This window comes from Urocampus carinirostris, chromosome 4 (assembly GCF_059441175.1).
Source record: "Urocampus carinirostris isolate Australia breed hairy pipefish chromosome 4, RoL_Ucar_1.0, whole genome shotgun sequence".
NCBI classification, from domain to species: Eukaryota; Metazoa; Chordata; class Actinopteri; order Syngnathiformes; family Syngnathidae; genus Urocampus; species Urocampus carinirostris.
Window position 1 is genome coordinate 44657938 of NC_142352.1, and position 22456 is coordinate 44680393.

Consider the following 22456-nt stretch of genomic DNA (forward strand, 5'->3'; position numbering starts at 1 on the left):
ATCTCACATCATTATGAAATAAACCACCAAGGTGTTACTCAAAATGAAGATGTTTATTGAATAGTAATGCAGAAAAGCACATAATGCAAATGTGGGTCTGACTTCCAGAGCCTAAAATATGGCTTTTGGGCAATTTATTCCATATTAACTGTGGACAATTATTTGTACGGTGGACCAGGGAACCCTGAAGACCCGTGACACCACACGGTAGGACAGAGCGTGGACCAGCCAGTACACGTAGATCAGGACCTCCAGCCATGGCCCTGTTCCCTCTTTAGCAGCTCCTGCAGGGCCCACATAACCTTGCTCAACCTTAAGTCCTGAATGAGTTCTGACTCCACATCCAACCATAAGCACAGGATGGGAACATTCCTGTCCAACCTGTCCACGCTTATGGGACAGCCACTCTGGAACACAATAGATAACAAACAATTTAGACATAAATGTGGGCATAGAAAAGAAAAAGACCGCTTTAACTGTGATGTAAGCATCATGAAAAAATGTTGAAATTACCTTTTTATATTCAATGACAACTCTTTTGAATTAAATTCCTTATGAACTAAGGTTTTTGGGTCGTACAGGGAAGTTTGGTGACGATATTATGTCAGCTAAAGGGTCAGGTGGACTGTTCTTGTGTTTGTTTACGTTTCGTCATGTCACAGATTCAAGACCCCTACTATATGTCATAAAATGGCATTAAGATACTAATAAGTAGATTGCCATTTATGTCCACACAAACATAGGGTATTATGTGAACGTGCATTGTATGTTAACTCTTACTGTATTTGACCGAACGGGTCAATTTTTTTTAATGAGTGTACGTACCTTGTAAAGATGAATCAGCACTACATAGCGCCGAAGCTGTCTTCAGTATAGCACATTTCTCCTCCGTTGATTGGAGACACGGAAAAGATGATTAGCTTTCAGGCAATCGGTAATAACACAGCAGTAGCGGGCATTTTTAACGTTGCGCGAACTCTCCAACTGACACACTACAGGTTGAGACTCGAGTTGTTTACATGTGACGTAGACCAATACGTCACTGAGGTCTACAGCCAATTAATATTACCGCCATCTCCTGGACAGGGGTGGAACCTTGCAAGTCTTGTCCAAACCATCTCCGCTTTGCACTTCACTAGCGGAGGGCACTCCTCTTCGAGGGACCTCACTGGAGGGTCCTCAGGGCCAAGTGAGAGAAATGGGATTGGGCCATTGTCTCTGGCCCCTTGCCTGCGAGAGGCAATGATGAGAGGTTTAGCAGACTAGTCTCGCTAAACCGGTGGCTGGCAAGTTTCTGTAGTAAGCAGGGATTTAGTTATGTGGATAACTGGCCTGCTTTCTGGGGCTGACTTGACCTGCCTGCACCACACCCCCTCATCTGTACTCTTCTATAGCATCATCTTCTGTGCTTCTTACCTCTGATTCTCCCTTTTTAGGTGAGGAGGGAGAAGAAATAACATTATTTTCTACCACTAGTCATCCTGCTACTACACCTGTCAACAATATTCCTGTGGTATGGAATTCGGGCCGCATCTGCCGTGATGCCAGGCACAGGACCCGGGACTGGCAGTATAATCCTGTGGAGGTTACCACTAAGGTTTCCATTAAGGTTCAAAACTCGGGAACGGGTTCAGCTCACTCCACAGTGCTGAAGTTTGGTCTTCTGAATATTAAATCACTAGCCTCCAAAGCTTTACTTGTCAATGACCTCATTAATGAACAAAATATTAACCTTATTGGCTTTTGTGAGACCTGGTTAAAACCAAATGAGTTTGTAGTGTTAAATGAGAATTGTCCCCCTAACTTTGTGAGTACGCACTTGGCACGACCATGCAAAAAAGGTGGAGGTGTTGTTCTTATATCGGAAGGTAAGTTGAAATTTACTCCTGTTACCCCTACTGTTTTTAAAACGTTTGAAGCACTTGTTATGAGGTCCTTAATGTCAACACCAATTTATGTAGTTGTTGTGTATTGCCCACCTGGACCATACTCAATTTTTTGGGATGAATTTTCGGAACTGTTAACAGACTTAGTAACTTATGCGGACAATGTTGTAATTATCGGTGATTTTAATGTTCACATAAACTCCCCATCAAATTCACTTGCAATTGCTTTTAAGTCCCTGATTGATACATTTGGTTTCAATCAAATAGTTGATGTGCCCACTCATAAAGATGGGAACACTCTAGATCTTGTTCTGACCCGTGGCGTAGTAGCCTCAAATGTTACAGTGTTACCGTATCCTAATGCCATCTCTGATCACTATTTTGTGTGAAGTGCTGTTTAATGTTTAATGTGATAAGGAAAATGTAGGCTTTAGCAGTCGCAATATCCGCCCTACAACGGCTTTAGCTTTAAAAGAACTATTACCTACGGTAACTGCAGCCCTCCCTTCGTACACTGAGTCTGTTGACTCACTTACAAACAACTTTAATATTGCTTTGGTTAATGTTTTTGATTCTGTGGCGCCCCTAAGGCATACATTTCGACCTAAGAAGCTTACACCTTGGTTTACTGAAGAAACCAGGTCACTCAAACAAGGTTGCAGAAAACTTGAACGAAAATGGTGCACTACAAAGCTATAAAGTAGCTCTTGCCTCAGCTAAAGCATCGTTTTTCTCTAAGATTATTGTTAAACATAAAAATAATCCGAAATTTTTGTTTGACACAATGGCGAAACTTACCAGACAACAACTTGACCCAAATAGTTCTACTTATTCTGCTAATGACATTATGGATTTTTTTAATAAATAGGTTCAACTAATCAGTAATGAAATTTTAAAAGAACGCTTTGTAACCTCCTCCTATTTCAAAAATGTGGAGGTGTTAAGTAAGGACCGTGTCGGCAGTTTCAATGATTTGTCCATTGATAGTCTCAAACAGATGGTCAGTAGGGCCAAACAAACTAATTGCCTGCTTGATCTGTTTCCAGCTTCACTGGTGAAGGATCTGTTTGGGATCTTAGGACAATCAGTTGTAAATATTATTAATATATCGCTATTCCCGGATATTGTTCCTGTAGCCTTCAAGTCTGCCGTTATTAAACCCACGCTTAAGCGACATAACCTTGACCCAGAAAGCCTAGGTAATTATTGGCCAGTGTCAAATCTGCCAATTTTTGCTAAATTACTTGAAAAGGTCGCTGCACAGCAGTTAAATGAGTTCATGTCAGAAAATAACCTCTTTGAAACTGTCCAGTCAGCATTTAGGGCAAATCCCTCTACTGAGACAACCCTGGCTAAAGTAACCAATGATCATCAATGTTACTGCTGCTGGATCTCAGTGCTGCTTTTGATACTGTCGACCACAACATATTAATTTTTCGTCTGGAATGCATTGGTATCTCAGGAACTGTACTCTCTTGGTTTAGGTCCTACCTGTCAGACAGGATGCAATGTGTTAACTATGGCAATCTGACCTCTAAACAATCTAATGTCCCCTGTGGTGTTACACAGGCTCTGTACTTGGCCCCCTTCTTTTTAGTATTTATATGAACCCACTTGGTGACATTATCCGCAAGTATAATATTAGTTTCCATTGCTATGCAGATGACACTCAACTGTATGTGCCACATACAACTGGACAGTTAAGGTGTAGAAATCTGGAGGCTTGCCTTACTGAGATTCAAAGATGGATGTCACTTAATTTTTTGCGCCTTAAGCCAGAAAAAACTTAAATGTTGATTATTGGTCCAGCTCATTGTCGTGAGTTGTTTTCAAACAAACCCTGAACCTAGACAAATGTAACATCACCCACAGTGAATCGGTCAAAAATCTAGGTGTTATATTTGATCCTAATCTGTCGTTTTAGTCACACGTGAAAAATATTACTAGAATAGCTTTCTACCACCTCTGTAATATTGCGAAGATTCGTTCGATGCTGTCCCAATCAGATGCAGAGATTTTAATTCATGCGTTTATTACTTCTCGGCTTTATTACTGTAATGTATTGCTTTCTGGTCTCCCGATGTCTAGCATCAAAAGTTTGCAGCTGGTTCAGAATGCAGCAGCTAGACTTTTGACTAAGACCAAAAAGTTTGAGCATATTACTCCTGTATTGGCCAACTTGCACTGGCTCCCAGTCCACTTAAGATGTGACTTTAAGGTTCTCTAATCAACATATAAATGTTTGCATGGACTTGCACCCTCTTATCTCTTTGATTTGATTTCCCCCTATGTTCCTGCATGGAGTCTGCGCTCGGAAAATGCCGGTCTACTTGTGACTCCGAGAGCCAAGAAGTCTGCAGGCTTGAGAGCGTTCTCCCTCCGGGCCCCGGAGCTATGGTATGCCCTGCCTCCGGAGATAAGATCTGCAACCTCAATGGAAGTTTTTAAATCAAGACTTAAGACACACTTCTATTCCAAAGCTTATGATTGATGCCCACCTCATATTCTGTATTGTCTTGTCTTTTTCCGACTGCCTGCCTGGTGGTGATACGAAGGAGAAGGACGATTTGAGATGTGTCGGCGGACCAGCGTTTTAACTGAAGCATGTGAACGCCTGCATGGACCAGCTGGAAGAGATGGGAAGCTGCGTCGTGGCCCTCATAGACTTTCTGGACTAGTTTACAGGCTGGGGGCGTCGCTGCTGTCATGCACTTTCCGGACAAATTTTCAACATGCTACCTAGTGTTCACTATGTTTGTGTACTGTAATGCTAAATGTAATTCACCCTGGTCATCCTGGAAGGGGGATACCACTTGTGAGGTCCTTTTTCAAGGTTGCTCTTTTTCCTATCGCTGAGATTTTGAGTTGTTCCTTGCCCACATGTTGGTTTAAGATCAGGTAATTGTGTCATTTTAATCCTGTGCAGTCCTTTGAGACATTTTTGTGATTAAGAGCTATATAAATAAATTTGACTTGACTTGACTGACTATGTGGTTTCTGTAGAAGGGAACAGGTCCGTAGTGACGGAGTTTGCGGTATTCACCTACAGGTGATTTGGAGTTCATGAACGAACCGGCTCAATTGTCTGATTTGTTCTCGAACGACATTTTTATTTAAAGGGATTTTGTGTTGTTAACTTTAAATTTGTGAGTCCAAAATAATTGACACTAATTTTTGTTGTATGTTTTTTCAGAGATTTTGAGTTGCTTGAAGTTAAAAAAGTTTCTTAGAATAAAAAAAGTTCAAAGTTCATACCTGTCCACCTCAACGGCTCCATGCCTTTACAAACTATCATATTTTCCCTTATAAAATACAAAATAATCTTACACCATATTTTTTTTGAAACGTGTTTATTTATGTAGTTTAACATGTTATATTGTACATGTGTTTCATTATATCAGATATATTGTTAATTCACATTTTTTTGTGAGATTTTGTGAGTTGCTCGACATGATTGAGGTTTATTAGAAAAAAAGTTCAAAAATTAAGTAGCTTGGACGTTCACTGTAGAAGGAAAAAATACATGCAAATATAATTAAGTAGAATAATACATTTTCTTATTCAAATTATTAAATCATTTTATGCATTAAATTACTGTTGGTAATATACTGATTCAAGGGATAACCACAAACCTGTCTTTTTTCATTTTCTAATTTTATACTTCCTTTTTTTCTTAACTTCTTTATACAACATAATAATTTTGTAATATAATGCATCAAAGCAAGTGAGCCATTTGAGAGCCAGCTCTCTTTAATGAGTTGAGCCGAAAAAGCCGGTTCTCTAGAAAGAGACGGACTTCCTTTCACTACATCAAACTGCTCGCTTTGTTCGCAACGAAAAAAACGATACCGAGATAGAAGCTACCCCCGCGAACTCGTTTGACTTGATTGATCTGCCGTTTCGTGATAGTCAGTGTATACCGGAGGGTACCCATAATTGACAAATTTGCGTTTTTCCGTACAGATTCTTTCGTATGTCGTACATGTATTAAAATGCTTAATAAACGTACTTTGTACGGCAAAAATGTACAGATTGACAGGTATGAAAGTTTAAATGAGTCACACAACACAGCGACATGTTGTTGTTGAGCGAAAAAAATAAATGCTACTATAATTTAGTAGAATAATGGATTTTTTTCTCATTTATTAATTCATTTTGTGCATAATCTTACCTATGATTAGTATACAAATCAGGGGGACCTACAAACGCATTATTTTCTTTTTCTTGCAGCTTTTTTCTTCTTTTTTCACATTTGTTTTTTAAATGTTTCTTCTTTGGTTTATTGTTTTATCCTTTCCCCCCTCTTTTTCAATGCATCACTAGTCTGAACCAATCCATCCGTCAACGACTATTTTATGGCTATATAACCTTTATTACAACTACAGCTGCTATACATAAAAACATCAACAAAAATCTTCTTAAACTACAAAAATATTTAGGAAAATAGACACACTTCACTCACCAAATATAGTTTATATTTGAATACTAAATCCATCCTCTTGTCTTTTCCCAAGAAAGTTTAGTTTACTCTATTGTCCAGATTATCAGTGCAGTTCGGTACCATCAAAAAGTTTTTTTCTATTGTCACGAAAAGTAATGCTGATAATCAAACTTGTCTTGTATTTCTGGCATACGTTTTTATTCTTTTAGGGCTGAAAAAGTCCGTTATACAGAAGCACCCGGCACGCTGAATATACTTTTTTTGCTTGTGCGATGGGTGAATTGTTTTGGTGGATTATCGCCTGTTGTGTTTGTGAAAGCAATAAAGTTCCTTTAGGCCTTCCATAATCAAATTTGAACCAATTTGAAATTTGGTTGGCCTAACCCACAGCGTTATCGTGTTGCAGGACGGCCTGCACATAAAAGATTGCAGGCCTATTGACAGATGTCTGAGTCTAGCAACAAGTAAACCTAAAACGTAATTATTTGAATGCTTGGATATGAAAGTACACGTCTGAAAGCAGCGCATTCAGGTGAGAAACAATGAAAGGAAGCTGGTAAACAATTTAGAATTGCCGTACTATAAATTGTCGCTTAATTTAGTCGAAGCAAAGAAAAACACTACCAGTCAAAAATTACCAATGATTGATGGGCAAAATATAAATAACATCACATGATTCAGATATTTTCAAGTACAGCAGAGAAGGGCTTTTAGGCCCTCAACCCCCACCACTATCTTTGCAATTTTCCAATAAATTTAGATACGAGTTTTATTCCTTGTGAGGCTTATATAAGGCTTTTAATTTTTGCAGCGTCAGACATATTATTTCATTATTTATTGTCCAATATGACTCTTTCAACATGTTGGTTTACCTACTGGAAAGTAAAAACAGTTTTCCAGTGTTCACATGGTGGCAACACAGTATGTGAAGTAAAGTGGATCAATACAGTTGTGCAAACAAGCAGGAACCTATTTTTGAAATTATAATTTGAAAGTAAAAATTAAACGTTTAGAAAGTACAGTGTTTTTATTTGTTGAACAAATACGTGAGCCTATACAAAGTCGGCTGTGTTTGCCATTTCCATTCATTGCGGTGTGAAAAGATGAGTGGGTTCTCAAACACAGTCAAATAAATGATGTGAATTGTATCTCAAGGAAGGAGGCAAGTTAGAGACAAAAGCAACATCAAGAAACATCACTACCTAAGGGCTGCAGACCGTTGACTGGCAACTGACTGCATGTCTCCCTTCCCCTTGAACTCAATCTCACCCACGGCAGTAATTTAGCTAGGATGCGTTTCAATCCGTCATCAACCCAATGACTCCAAACAGTGAGGAACATTAATAGATAAGCATGTTGGACACAATAATGAGGTGAAAATGTATTTGTGTGCATTGTTGTTATTGTTTAAATATTTTTTATAGTTGACTAATATTTTGGCTAAACTTATTTGGGTAGAACAATATGTAATTGACGTTTAGATTTAGATTTAATTTATTGGTCCCCTTAGGGAAATTAATTTCCACCGACTGTACTGAGGGGAGACCAACAGAAAATACATGAAGAGATGAGCAGGATGAGAAACATCTATGACAGTGGGACAATGAGGGCGGACTGATTGGATGGGTCGGAGGAGCCTGTTGTTTAGAAGGATAATGGCAGAGGGGATCAAGCTCTTGTTGTCCTGTGCCTGCGCCCTGAAGGTTGTAGGATGAAGTATAGGTATAAGAGGTGAGTGATATCCTGGACTATTGTGTTTGCCAGTCAGATGATGGACCTATCATTTAAGTCTTAGAAGTTGGGTTTGAGTAGGCTTGTGATTTTAGCTACGGTGTAAGTGATACGAATTAGTTTGGTCCGTTTCAAGACAGAGCATAATGAAAGAACCTGTGACTATGCTCATAAAAGACTACAAGTCAAAATATTTAGAGCACATAAGTCAGAGTCAAGGCCCATGGGCCGGATGTGGCCCAAGAGAAGATTTTCAATGGCCACTGAGATTATATCTATTCATTATTGTATCATCCATCCATCAATTATTTGCACCGCTTACCCTCAGTAGGGTCGCGAGGGTGCTGGAGCCCATCCCAGCCATCCTCAAGCAGTGAACAGGAGACACCCTGAACTGGTTGCCAGCCAGTCGCAGGGCACACAGGGACAGACAATTCGCTCGCTCATTCACACCTAGGGACAATTTGGACCGGCCAATCAACCTGGCATACATGTTTTTGGAATATGGGAGGAGACCGGAGTGCCCGGAAACCCACACAAACACTGGGAGAACTAGCAAGCTCTACACAGGAGGTTCGATCTCATGAGCTCAGAACTGTGCCGCACACGCGCTAACCACTGCGCCGCCGTGCTGCCCACATTATTGTATCATGTACCAGGTATCATTTATTAGGCTTAAAACACACTTCTATTCTATAGCATATTAATAACATATATTTTATGTTGACAATATCTGTGTATTATTTGTTATTGCAACATCCATTGCAGCCTGGTCATCCTGGAAGGGGGATTACCTCATGTGCGGTCCCTTCTCAAAGTTTCTTTATTTTCCTCATGTTGAGGTTTTTGAGTTTTTCCTTGCCCTCATGTAGGTTTTAGATCAGGGGATGGTGTCATAATAGTCTGTGGTTTGCAATAATATGTGGTCTGTGCAGCCCTTTGAAACTCTTTGTGATTGAGGGCTATATAAATAAACATGACCTGACTGTACCAGGAATCTTTTCTTTGTTGTTGTTGTTTTTTTCTGTACAGTTCTTCTTCTTGAAAAGTCTTGTTTTTAAGTTGTATGAATTTATCATGTGAATAAATAAATCACACTTTATATTACAATACCAGCACAGAAAATCCCCAGAACAATTAAGTGAAATTACAAACGCCACCCCAACAGAACACATGACTTTTTTCAGCACATTAATGTGCTTTGGTGCAGTGGTTGAGAATCATTAATGTCCACTAATGTGGCCCAGAACGCTTTTTTGTTGAATTGGAAAATGCAACCTATATTGTAGAGAGTAAGGCCAAAATAAAGAAAAATGGTTAAGCTTCTGAGTGCAAGCAAACGTTTTTAAAAATGCGAAATAAACTAGTTTCACTCCATTCTCAACTGTTGAGAATGACCATTGCATTTGACCATTAATATCAATTATTTGTAAATGGATTGTGAATTTATGTAACAGAGACACTTATGCTGTTGTGAGGAGAAAAACAAAGCATTGAAAAATGAAATAATAGGATAACAGATTAACCAAATATAGGAGGAATAGCTGGAAGTGAAGTAGGAAGAAAGGGGATACGATGTATACAAAGATATGGAACAGGGGGAAAGAACGCGGAGAAAATATGAGGGAGTGGGAAGCGGGATAAAAGGGAAAAAGGCTTCCCATGGGAAGGAAGACGGATGGCAAGAAGCCATAAAGGGAGAAGGAAGTGAAGAGAAATATGCAATTTAAAGACAAAAGTGAAATTATGCAAAGGAGAAGTGCCACAACATTGGGGACACCTTAATTTTGGATCTTTCTGATTCAGAAGATTTCCTTTTTCATTAACAGAGAATTTTGCCCATTATTTTTACTTTTGCTTTTTCTTGATTTGGCTTTTTTGTCGTCAAGAAAATAAAAATTAAAAAAAGTCAATTTTAAAGAAAAAATAAAATTGCAGTAGTCTGGAAAAATTGAATTGAATCGATGTTAATGTCTCCTGTGTGGAGTTTGCATGTTCTCCCCGTGTTTGCATGCGTTTCCTCCGGGCACTCTGGTTTCCTCCCTCATTCCAAACACATGCATGTTCGGTTAATTGGCCGGTCCAAATTGTCCCTAGGTGTGAATGAGCGAGCGAATTGTCTGTCCCTGTGTTCCCTGCGACTGGCTGGCAACCATTTCAGGGTGTACCCTGCCCACTGCCTGAGGATGGCTGGGATGGGCTCCAGCACCCTCGCGACCCTACTAATGATAAGCGGTGCAAATAATGGATGGATGGGTGATGTTAACGTTGTGAAAGACTGTATGCAACGATATTAGACATGGCGTTCGAAGGTAAATCATATAATAAAGACTTTGAAGTGAAAAAGGATAAAAGACTCTAAAATTAATTACACTATATTGCTTAGAAAACTGACCTAAGTTATAATGATAATGCAATAGAAAGAGACTAGTGCATATTAACAATAGTGCAATGAAAAGACGTGCAATTATATTTAGCAGAAAAAAGAAAAAAACTGTTAAAAACAAGAAAAAAGTCCAATTGAAAACATGGGAAACTGCAGTAAAATTGGCAAAATGAAACATTTATAGTACCTTTATGAAACACATATTTGCTAAAATGTCTCATATAACGAATATCATTAAAACAATGAATGCTATGTATTACTCTGCTGAGCTTCTGCAGATGTAGAGTGAGGCAAGTAAGTCTCTTGCCTCAAGGTAGAGGGCAAGAGCGAGACCAATGAATGATATTTCGCACACAACTCATCCCAAAACAATAGAATACGTTATAGTATTAGCGAGCTAACAACTAATCAAGCCATCCAGTAAATCTATTCTCTTTGCATGGACTTTTTTCACAATGGAGGATTACCTATCTATTGATGCTCTTGCGGATAGACTAATTTTATAAGTTAAAGTAAAATAACCAGACGTTTTTTCCGTGCTACAGCTTATACATGGCTTTCTGTGAATGTCAATCAAATACTGAATGAAAGTTAATTTATTTGTAAATTTAACTCACCAGACCGGATCCAAGTAAATACATAATAGTATTCATCGATACTGATCCGATACAATACTTGAAAATGTCCTGATAATTGAATAATTGAACCGTTCCCGATGCATTGTTTTAAACGCAGCGCACCTATTTTAGGCACCAAAAATGTTTAATTATATTATCATATTACAATTAAAACTTTAAGAGTACAAAAAAATAAGTGGAAATATTTTTTATTTCAACAAATATTTCAGAACAAAAGCCTTGAGTGAACTAAAAAAAACACCATTGTAACAAATTACAAACATAACGATGTCTACATTTCAACTATATCTTTAATTGCAAAATATTTCTAAAAATAATGTCAGAAAGTGCGAATAGTGTAAACAATACAATTTAAAAGCTTTAGAAGTATAAGAAATGTATAATTCTACTACCACGACTGTTTTCAAAACAAAAGTCAAGAGAGTTATTCCACAAAAAAACAGCAATGCTACGAACAAATTTTTTGGGCTCTATTGCCATGGTTACAACAGAATTATAGGTTTTTGTTCGGGAACAGTAAAATGTTTCATATTTTTGGTCACAGCTCGTTTCTCACTGTAGGGGTGAACTTTTATTGTCTTTATGTAAATTTGCCACACAAATGACACCTGTCATGGTCCTGTTCTGTTGTTACACTGCACTTCCCCTTTTCCTCTATCATAGTTTGCTTCTGATAAGGGTGCACACATTTGGCCCTCTCCTCTGCCTGGCAGGCAAGATGTAGTAGCAGGCCAGGTAGAGAAAGGTTTTGAAATGTGCCTTTCAGATACTCAAACAGGCATGGACTGAGAGACTGGCCAAGAGCACTGGGTGAGAGAGAGAAGGGCTGCGCTTACTACATATAGAAGCAGCGTTTTGAGGAAATTAGTGGAAGGTTGACGTATCAATCCCAGGACAATAGTATCTATCTGATGCAAGTACATACCTAGTATCGATAATATTGATATTTGGCTGCATCTTCCCACCCTTTGTGTCGACCAGACAATGGATGCAGTAGGAAAATTGCTGGGATTTCCTTAAAAGTTTCCTTATTTCATTATTTAATTTGATGCTACAAGACACTTTGCATCATCATCACCATCTGGTTCCGACAAAAGACAACCGCGAAGGATCCATGCAAAATGCATTCGCACCCGTACTGCAGCCGTGAGCCAGTTATTGATCCATGAATCCTGTCGGTATGTGCTGAGGATCACACTAACAAGATTATAATGCTGCAAACACGAAGTCGAGACTTAATAGGCCACTGAGCTGAGTGGCATCTTCGGCGGTGGCGCAAATGCAAATTGGTTGTCATCACAAAGTGGTTTCTTATAGTGTTTTTCAGAACGCCGTATCCAATATTCTCAATAATGTATTTTCTATATACCTTTTCATAGCCTACGTCAGGGCTGACATCACAGTCAAAGCTGGAGGCAAAACAATACTCCGTGCTAGTCAAAACACTGCTTTTGGTTCTGCTAATTGGGTGTTAAAAACTTGTCAAGTTGTGTGTTTGTATGGCAGAATCCATCCATCCATCCATCCATCCATCCAGGAGAACAAAATGTTGGTGATCGTAAATTAAAGTTTTACAGGATCCCTGCGAACACTCCCAATCAAAGAAAAAGAAGAGAGTTGTGGTTAAATAGATTAAGGCTCAAAGATTGGACCAAGGCAACCACTAAAAGAGTTCAGGTTTGCAGCCCACACTTCATATAAGGTAAGAAAAATTAAACATTTATGATTGTTGTTATCCAGTCGATATTATTTTTTATATCGGCAAATCATCTTGTTATTTTCTCAGCTTTGGCTAACTGTTACTGTGTAGCCTAAATACCATCAAGAGGTGTTTTTTCCTAAAAAAAAATATTTGAAAAAATTAAATGAATCTAAAAAATTACTTGGATTGTGTCCCCAATATTTGTTTGCAATGCGTGCTTGCCCGAACAGCCGCACGCAGTGCTTACGAAGCTATCATTGGCATTTAGGCAACACGCTGTTAGCTGAAGCTAAGACAATAACAAGATATTTTGCAGCTATAATAAGTAATATGGACTGGATCATAAATGTTTAAATTCTCTTACCTCATATGACGAGCATTCTTGAAGAGTGCCTCGGTCCAATCTTTTCGCATTAATGCCTTCAACAACAACTCATATATAATTGTTGATATATAGTCTTGCTCTAGCTTTTTGCTTCCAGACTAAGCCCTGCCCATTGGATACATCACTATGCTAACAAATGAATAAAAGGGTCAATTTGTGTAACCCCCATTTTTCAATACTGAGCGAGTACTTAGATTAGATCGATACTATTGTTTATGATAATGTTGTTAGAGGCCCGTATAATTCAAAATATATTATAACTTTCACATTTAATCCATTTGTGGTCACTGTTTATTTTCACTACTGACTATATCTTTAAAATATTGTGCAATGAAACGTACTCTATATTATTATAAAACAAACCTTTAAAATACCCCCATGTCATTTTTCTAAAAAAGGTGTTATGAACTATAAGGTGCATACAATTAAATCAAAAGATAAAAAAAACAATATCATAGGACATAAATATTGAAGAATCTTATTTCAAAACTAAAATGAATCGATTCATTCATAAATGGTTACTGTATCTGAAAACATCTCCTTGAAATTGTCCATTTGTATATATACAGTATTTACTGTATTTCCAGCTGTATAAAGGCGCAGTAAATTATAATGCCCACTTTTAGTCTCTGGTAAATTGAGGATTTTAGGTGTGCCTTGTAGTCCGGAAATTGTGGTATTTTAGTTGTCTTGTTGACATTGTTTCACAGTATTTGTATTTTTGTTGCAATGCTGCTTTTATGGTTTGACTATTTTTATTGTTCTGAAACAGTTTTAGAAGAAATGTTTAATTTGTTATCCTGTTTAAGTTTTATTCCTTATAATGTTGACACTGTTTGCACTGTGACTTCAATTTCAAAATATTTTGCGAAATGAAAGGTATTATGGTTGTCATGTTGACTTTGTTGTCTCTACATTTTTGTTACATTGCTGCTTTTATGCTTTGACTCTTGCTCTGAAACAGTTGTAATATAATTTTCTATGTTTCTTTTCTGCCCGCGACCCTACTGAGGTGCATCAATAGATGTTTCTTTACTACACTTTTAAAGTCTGCATTGTAGTTGTTTCGTAAAAATATAACATTTGGTGCCGTTTTTATCACAATTCTTTACGATCTCAAGGAACAGATATTCCTCAATGCTCATGAGATTTCTAAGCCAAAAGTCTCAGTATCTGTATTGCCCTTAATCACAGGGAGTCACAAAGGGCTGCACAGACAAAAGATTCTTGCAAACTACAGACTATTATCACACCATCCCCTGATCTAAAACCTACATGAGGGCAAGGAAAAAATTCAAAAACCTCAACATGGGGAAAATAAAGAAACCTTGAGAAGGGACTGGGACATGAGGTAATCCCCCTTCCAGGAAGACCAGGCTGCAACGGATATTGTCAACATGAAGTTTGGTTGTGTGTAAACTATAGAATATAATTGTGTTTTTAGCTTAGATTTAAACATTTCCAATGAGGTTGCAGATAGAATCTCAGGGGGAAGAGCATTCCACAGCACCGGGGCCCGAATGGAGAACGCTCTCAAACCTGTGGATCTCTTCTTGGCTCTTGGGATCACTAGTAGACCAGCATTTTCAGAGTGAAGGCTCCGGACCAGAACATAGGGAGAAATTAAATCTGAAAGACATGAGGGAGCAAGTCCATGCGTGATTTTGAATAATACCAACAGAACCTTACGATCACATCTTAAACTGACAGGAAGCATATGCAGGTTAGCTAAAATCGGGGTAATGTGATCAAACTTTCTTGTCTTAGTTAAAAGCCTCACTGCAGCATTTTGTACAAGCTACAGCCTCTTGATTTTGGACTTCGGGAGACCGGAGAGTAGTACATTACAGTAATCGAGACGGGAGGTGATAAATGCATGGATTATAATCTCCACATCGGACTGGGACAGCATCGGGCAAATTTTAGCAATATTGTGAAGAAGGAAAAGAGCTGTCCCTGTAATATTCTTATCGTGTGTTTTGAAGGACAGATTGGGGTCAAATGTGACACCTACATTTTTCAATGAGTCACTCTGGGTGATATTACATTTGTCAATATACAGAGCAGTTTAGGTATTGATTGATAATGCTTTGTATTAACTTGGATCGCTTCGATACTAAAAACCCCAGTATTACCCACCACTAACACCTGCTGCTGCAACATGGGAAACAGAATCACAACTAATCCTTATTTATAGCTGCAGGCTTTGCAAAAAAAAGAAAAAGAAAAGAAAGGCTCCGGACCTACGCTCTGCAAAAGCTTGTCTTTTTATTAAAATTGTCTCATCTGCCATCATGTTAATCCACTGTCATTTGTTACACATTCGTGTGAGCAGCTAAATACCTCAACATGTTTGTTACTGTGTGTGTGTGTGTGTGTGTGTGTGTGTGTGTGTGTGTGTGTGTGTGTGTGTGTGTGTGTGTGTGTGTGTGTGTGTGTGTGTGTGTGTGTGTGTGTGTGTGTGTGTGTGTGTGTGTGTGTGTGTGTGTGTGTGTGTGTGATTTCTTACTGTGATACACTGAGTCATGTGCCCATCAAACTATGCATCATACGGGATTAAATGTAGTTTTTTTACAAAAACATGTGTACAACTGGTGGGTGGGCGTCTTGGATTAATACAAAACGGGAAAAGAAGACGAGAGTTAAGAGGGATGATTCAGAATGGGCCGTCAGGTGAACAGAAACAACCACAGACTGTCAACAGATCATTTTTGAACTGAGAAACCCGATTTCTTTTTAATCGCTCAGTGTAGTAATGCTGCCATCCACTGGTGAGAAATAGCAAAGGACCACAGAGAAATCAGGGTTTGGAATTAAATGCATGGAATACGTCATAACGACAGCATTCATTATCAGATAATTAAAATAATCAAAAATTAACGTAAAGTTACATTGCTCAATATATACCGTCTTAAAACCATTTCATAAACTTAATTGTACTTTATTTATACAGCCTTTCCACAACGGTCCTCTCAGTGTACCAAAGCCCTTTACAGAAAGAGAATCAATGAGTAAAAAACAAAGAATAAAAACAATGACGGACAACTAAGACAATAAAACAAGATCAAACATGAAAACATATAATACAAGTTTCGTCATACTACCGTGTATTAAAAGCGATCCAGACGAATGTTTTTTTTTACCCTAGATTTAAAGACGCCCAGGTCTGAAATAAGACAAATCTAGTTTAATCAAGATTGACTTTTTGTTACTATTGAACATTTTTGGGGCACCCAGATAGATACCCAGTTAGGTCAATTATTGGAAGTAGGGTTAAATAGACTAAGTCAACCACAAATAAATATTTTATCTGAGAAAAAAATGCCACCATGAGCCAGCAATGGTTAGCTATTTTCAGATTGAGTCTGCGGACACCTTAGCTGTCCTTTGGGGTAACCCTGGAGCCCGTGAGCACTACGTTGGAGACCTTTGATATAGTGTGAACTGTGTCAGGGCCCCCCAACATTTTTTGAAATGACATACTCCTTAAGAACCATTTGGTTATCTCAGCCGGTACCACTTAAATCGTGGTATTAATTTACGACTTGTTACATGTAGAGGGAAAAAAATAACTCAATCAAAGATGAAGGTTTAAAAAAAAGTAAGGAAAAGTAAAGAAAAACAATAATAAAAACAATAACAAACTGAATTTGGACCACTGCTGAAATCAATTTAATATTTTTTGTTCGTTTGTTTGTTTCGCACAGAATAATCAGATTTGTTTGCTTAGAAATTGTTTTAGGTTGTTAAAAACATCCATTATCTGCACCACTTATCCTCAGCATGGTTGCGGGGGTGCTGAAGCCCATCCCAGCCGTCTCCGGGCAGTGGGCAGGGGACACAGAGACAGACAACTCAATCGCTCATTCACACCTAGGAACAATTTTGACCAGCCAATTAACCTGACATGCATGTTTTTAGGAATGTGGGCGGAAACCGGAGTGCCCGAAGGATACCCACGCAGGTACGGGGAGAAAATGCTAACTCCACACGGGGAGGCTGTGGTAGCTGGACTTGAACCCTGAACCTACGCACCGTGGGGCTGAGCGCTAACTATCCATCGGCCGTGCCGCCTTGTTAAGAACAAAGAACCAAATAAAAGTTGTTCAAAACAAGACTAAAATATCTTGTAATTATGTTTTGTCAACAAATATACCCCAGTTTTTCTTTATCTTCTGAAAGCCAATTATGTATTTATTTTGATTAACAAAGGGGATGATTTGGTCTACTTTTGATGTATATTGGGTTATTTTCGACCTACCAGTTTTTTAGGGTGCTACCCGGCGAATGTCATTCTTATGCACTGTCAACATGATTGTCACTATTGGCCAATCATATTGCTGTTCTTTGATATTTTCACACCCTTTAAAGCTGATCTGTTTTCTAAACTAGGAGATTTAATAAAAAGGAAGGGCTCGAGAGAGGACGCTTACAAGAGGTTTTTTATTGTTCCTTTCCTATTTTCCTTACAAGCTCAAATTTAACTCACGTCTTCTCTCATTTAACACACTTTTGTGGTCTGCCTGAATAAACTTAATTTAGTCATTCATCGTATCTACCAAACTAGAAACTTATCCCATTTTTTCCAAATACAGTGCAAACCTTTTCAGATGTTACTATTATGTATGCGTCTTTTGCAATTTTGTTCAAAAATCTCACATACCCTCTGGAATGTCCTCACGTGCCCCCTTTTGAAAACTACTACTACTACTATTTATCTCTTTTGGGTCATAACCAGGCTTAACCTTGAAGTATCAATAAAGTAGCCAACACTGGTATCGGATAAGCTCTTGCAGCTTGATAAGAGCCTAAATTTGGGACAATAAAGCCTTTAATTTCTTGCAATTTTGATGAAAATCATACATTACGATATTCCCTTGACCTCTAGGGTCGTAGGGGCCCCATTTCTTGTAGTGTGCCTTGGGCAAGTACAGCCTGGAGGCACACATGTCTTTAAGATGATATATTTTTGTGGGAAGGGCAGGTGGTTTATATATTAAAAATATTTATTATTAGTATTTACTTGAAATTCTAATACTGCTATTCATATCAATGTATACAAAAATTGTTTTGAATATCCATGTTAATTTTTATGTGGTAAATCTTAGGACAGTTAAAAACAATTAATGAATATTTCTTACACTAAATACAGTTGCGGGTGAGCTGGAGCTTTACAGCCGACTGGTCAGTCAAAAACCTTATAAAGCTAAAACACATCCAGTTGAGAAACTGCAGAAAAGGGAGGTTCAAGGTGTGTAAAACCGGATGGAGGTTTACCCGATTTTATTTTGTTTGGTTAACTCCCTATCGTGAATGTGGTATTCTGGCCTCTGTTCGGCTACCTCCCAGCAGAGAGAAGGACAACATTTTATAGCCAAGAAAGCCTGCATTGCACTGCAGAGGTATTTGTTTTCTCTTTGACCTCATTATGCAAAGACGGAAAGTACACAGCGCTAAACTGTATGACTTTTTAATGAGAAAAAAGATTGGTGGCATTAATATCGCTGTGTGAGAATCTTTTATTCCATGAGCTCTGCCCTTTTTCGTTTTTCTTCATTTATACTTCCATTTTTCAGCCAGCAATACTTTTGCCCATGAAAGACCTTCTTTTACCGAAATCATTAGCTAAACGAATAACCACACGACAATCATTTTTTTAAACATATTAAAAAATATTGATGCTTTGCAGAAAGGCAATCGGCACTTTTGTCATTATTAGTAAAATAATCATGTCGTGAAAACCACCAAACAGACTTCTGACAAATCACGTACGCATTCAATGCTGCTTATTATAATTACAGTGCCTAGCGAAGGCATACGCAGCTGTGGTAGGACAATATGTGCAAAAGACAACTATTAGTCATTTTCTGCATAAATCTGCCCTTAATGGAAGAGTGGGAAGAATAATGCCCTTTTCGGAAAGAAATACCCAAAAAAAAGGCTCAAGAAGACACATACATGGGAGACACAAACAACATGTGGAACAGATAAGACCAAAATTGAACTTTTGGGGCTGATTGCAAAGCGCTACGTATGGCATAGAGTAACACTGCCTGAGGTCAAGTCGAGTCAAGTCAAGTCAAGTCATATTTATTTGTATAGCCCTTAATCACAAAGAGTCTCAAAGGACTGCACAGACCACAGATTATTGCAAACCACAGACTATTATTACACCATCCCCTGTTCTAAAACCTACATGAGGGCAAGGAAGAACTCAAAAACCTCAACATGAGAAAAGCGAAAGAAACATTGAGAAGGGACCGCACATGAGGTAATCCCCCTTCTAGGATGACCGGGCTGCAATGGATGTTGCAAAAACAAATAATAAACAGATATTGGCAACATAAAATATAGGTTATTCATATTCTATTAAACAGAAGTACATCGAGAAGGGACCGCACATGAGGTAATCCCCCTTCTAGGATGACCAGGCTGCAATGAATGTTGCCATAACAAATAATAAACAGATATTGTCAACATTAAATAGAGGTTTTTCATATTGTGTGTTTTAAGCTTAGATTTAAACATTTCCACTGAGGTTGCAGATCGAATGTCAGGGTAGGATATCGGGATCATATTAATATTTCATTCCTGCAGTCCAAATTATTAAAAATGGATGATTTTCACTTCACAACTGCAATTTAAGGTCAACAAAAACATAGTGCCAGAAAACATCCAAAAATTATTCATTCGGAAAGAGGGAAATTCTAACTCAAGGGGCTGTAGTAAATTCAAAATCCCAAAGGTGTGAACTACCACGAAAAGTATGTGTGTGTCTGTGTGTGGAGTCAAACTTTGGAACAATTTACAAGACGAGATCAAACAATGTCCAACTATTCACGTGTTCAAATTCAAATACAAAAAAAAACATTGCAGGCGGAATACAGAGATGAAGAAAATGGGGTATGAGTGATACGCGAGATTGGAAATACTGCTTTTACAACTATGGTTAACTTTGTTGTTATTGTTGCTATTTTTATATCATAACTGTTATTTTTAATATTATTGCTATTGTTGTTATTGTTATTGGTGTCGCAGTGATGTTTGGTGACTAGTGGCATTATGACGTTGAGGAATGGGTACTATGATGATTAGTTGCAGTGTGTATTTTATGTAGCACTATTTAGTTACTCTATACAACACGCTACAGTGGGTATTAACACGTCACATTGGGTATTTGTATATTGTATTCCTTTTGCTTTATTATTGTATTGTTCTCAACAAAGGGATGCTGCTGGAAATACGAATTTCTCTGCGGGGATGAATAAAGTATCTATCTATCTATCTATCTATCTATCTATCTATCTATCTATCTATCTATCTATCTATCTATCTATCTATCTATCTATCTATCTATCTATCTATCTATCTATCTATCTATCTATCTATCGATCTATCTATCTATCTATCTATCTATCTATCTATCTATCTATCTATCTATCTATCTATCTATCTGTCTATCTATCTATCTATCTATCTATCTATCTATCTATCTATCTATCTATCTATCTATCTATCTATCTATCTATCTATCTTTTATGTGACTATTGTTCTTATTATAATTATTGATATCTGACCCATGTTGTTTGTGTGTCCTTGAGATTTTGTTGTATTTAGACACAAAAGAGGAGCTATCAATAGAATGTAATTAATAGGAAGGTGAAGGGGTAGGGAAAATAAGCGTCTGCTTCTCACTACCCCTTTTTGAACATGTTATGTTAACATAATTTTGTTATTGAGTCATTGTTTTTGTCCTGTTTTTATTGTATAATGTTCGAAGTAAAGTTTTCATTCATTCATTCATTCATTCATTCATTCAGGGGGAAGAGCTTGGGATCACTAGTTAACACTAAAACACCATCACTGCCGTAAAACATGGTGGTCGCAGCAAAGTTTTTTGTTTTTGTTTTTTTTGTTATTCTTTCTCTTATAAAATGCAGACAGATAATAAGAATGGAAAATATATTTGTAGTATTTTTGGGTTGTTTTTTTCTCTCTCTGGTAAATAACAAAGCAAATGTCAGTTTGAGAATATTGTTTTCAGCTTTAAACAAGAGTTCACATACCTGAGAGCAAAAATTGTAAATTATTGTTTTCATAGAATTATGTAAAAAAAAAAAAAAAACAGATAAGACTCATAAGTGTCGACTCGATGTGTTGCGTAGGTCAAGAGTGAAATTAAATTTGCACATCAGTAAAAGTTGGGTCATTTTGTCTTGTTTCGAAAAAACTATATGGGCCGAGACCACATTCGTAGATTTTGGATTATTTTGATATAGTGTTAGAATTATCTTTTATTTTTGTAAATTATTTTTTTTTTGTTTTGCTTAGAAAAACTATGAGGACTAAAATCACACTATTGGATCATTTGCTATACAAATGATCTTCTATTATTAAGGCATACACTTTAATTTCTCTTTTTTTTTGCATTTAATGGAGAAAATCCATGAAACAGCCGGGCTATACAGCACGCCTCAGTGGCTGAAACAGAAAAAAATGCACTCTGCTGGTCCCTACTCTCATTAATAGTCGACCAGAGATAATGGATTCTGGCCACAACCTTGCATTTCTTTTAATGCGGGCCAGAACGACACCTCACCAAAAAAGTGATTATCCCCCTTTCCGTTTGTAGGAATGTGGGATTAAGGATAATGAATTGCGGCCACATTAGTGTATTTCATGTTAGACTGAAATAGTGGCAAATATAAAAGCCACGCGGCCCAACAAAAGTGTGCTCTGCCGGTTCCCACTCAAAGCAATTTGCAATCGGGGATGAAAGATCACGGCTCCACAAGAGCAGTTCTCTTTTGGGTGGAAAAAATGGCAAAAAAAGAGCCACAAGTCCCACCTAAATTGCGTTCTGCTGACGTTGATTGTTTTTCCCCCGCCAAAAAAGGGTGCCAAGTGAGCAAACCATCGATTAAAACTCATAATATTACCAATAAGTTGATTTATTTAATTCTTTGTCTACATTTGATAGTTTGTTAGTTAGGAAGGTAGGTTATAAGCCTGTAGATAGAGAGCAATGCTATGTAAATGCTTTGATGTAAATATGAAATGTATGTAAATAAGTGCTAATGAATACAAATATAAATCAATACATCCATATGGACATAAAATATAAAAGTTATGCATTCATTTAAAGATGAATTCAGCGCAAGTATAAAGACATATAAAGCACAGAATATGATTGGCCTTTAACACTACTTTTCCCAAAATTGCATCACTCCAAAATAAAGAAGTGGGCAGCGTCCACAGGTTTGCATCAGCAGACAACAAAAATGCCT

The 22456-nt window shown here is 37.7% G+C and overlaps 1 long non-coding RNA gene across 1 annotated transcript; it reads right to left on the bottom strand.

Moving 5' to 3' along the window:
• Positions 1–34: 34 nt before the first annotated feature.
• Positions 35–971, bottom strand: LOC148367664 (uncharacterized). Its single transcript, XR_015850211.1, has 2 exons — positions 826–971; positions 35–407 (listed from the first exon to the last, which is right to left on the bottom strand). It is a non-coding gene; the product is annotated as an uncharacterized LOC148367664 (long non-coding RNA).
• Positions 972–22456: the final 21485 nt, after the last annotated feature.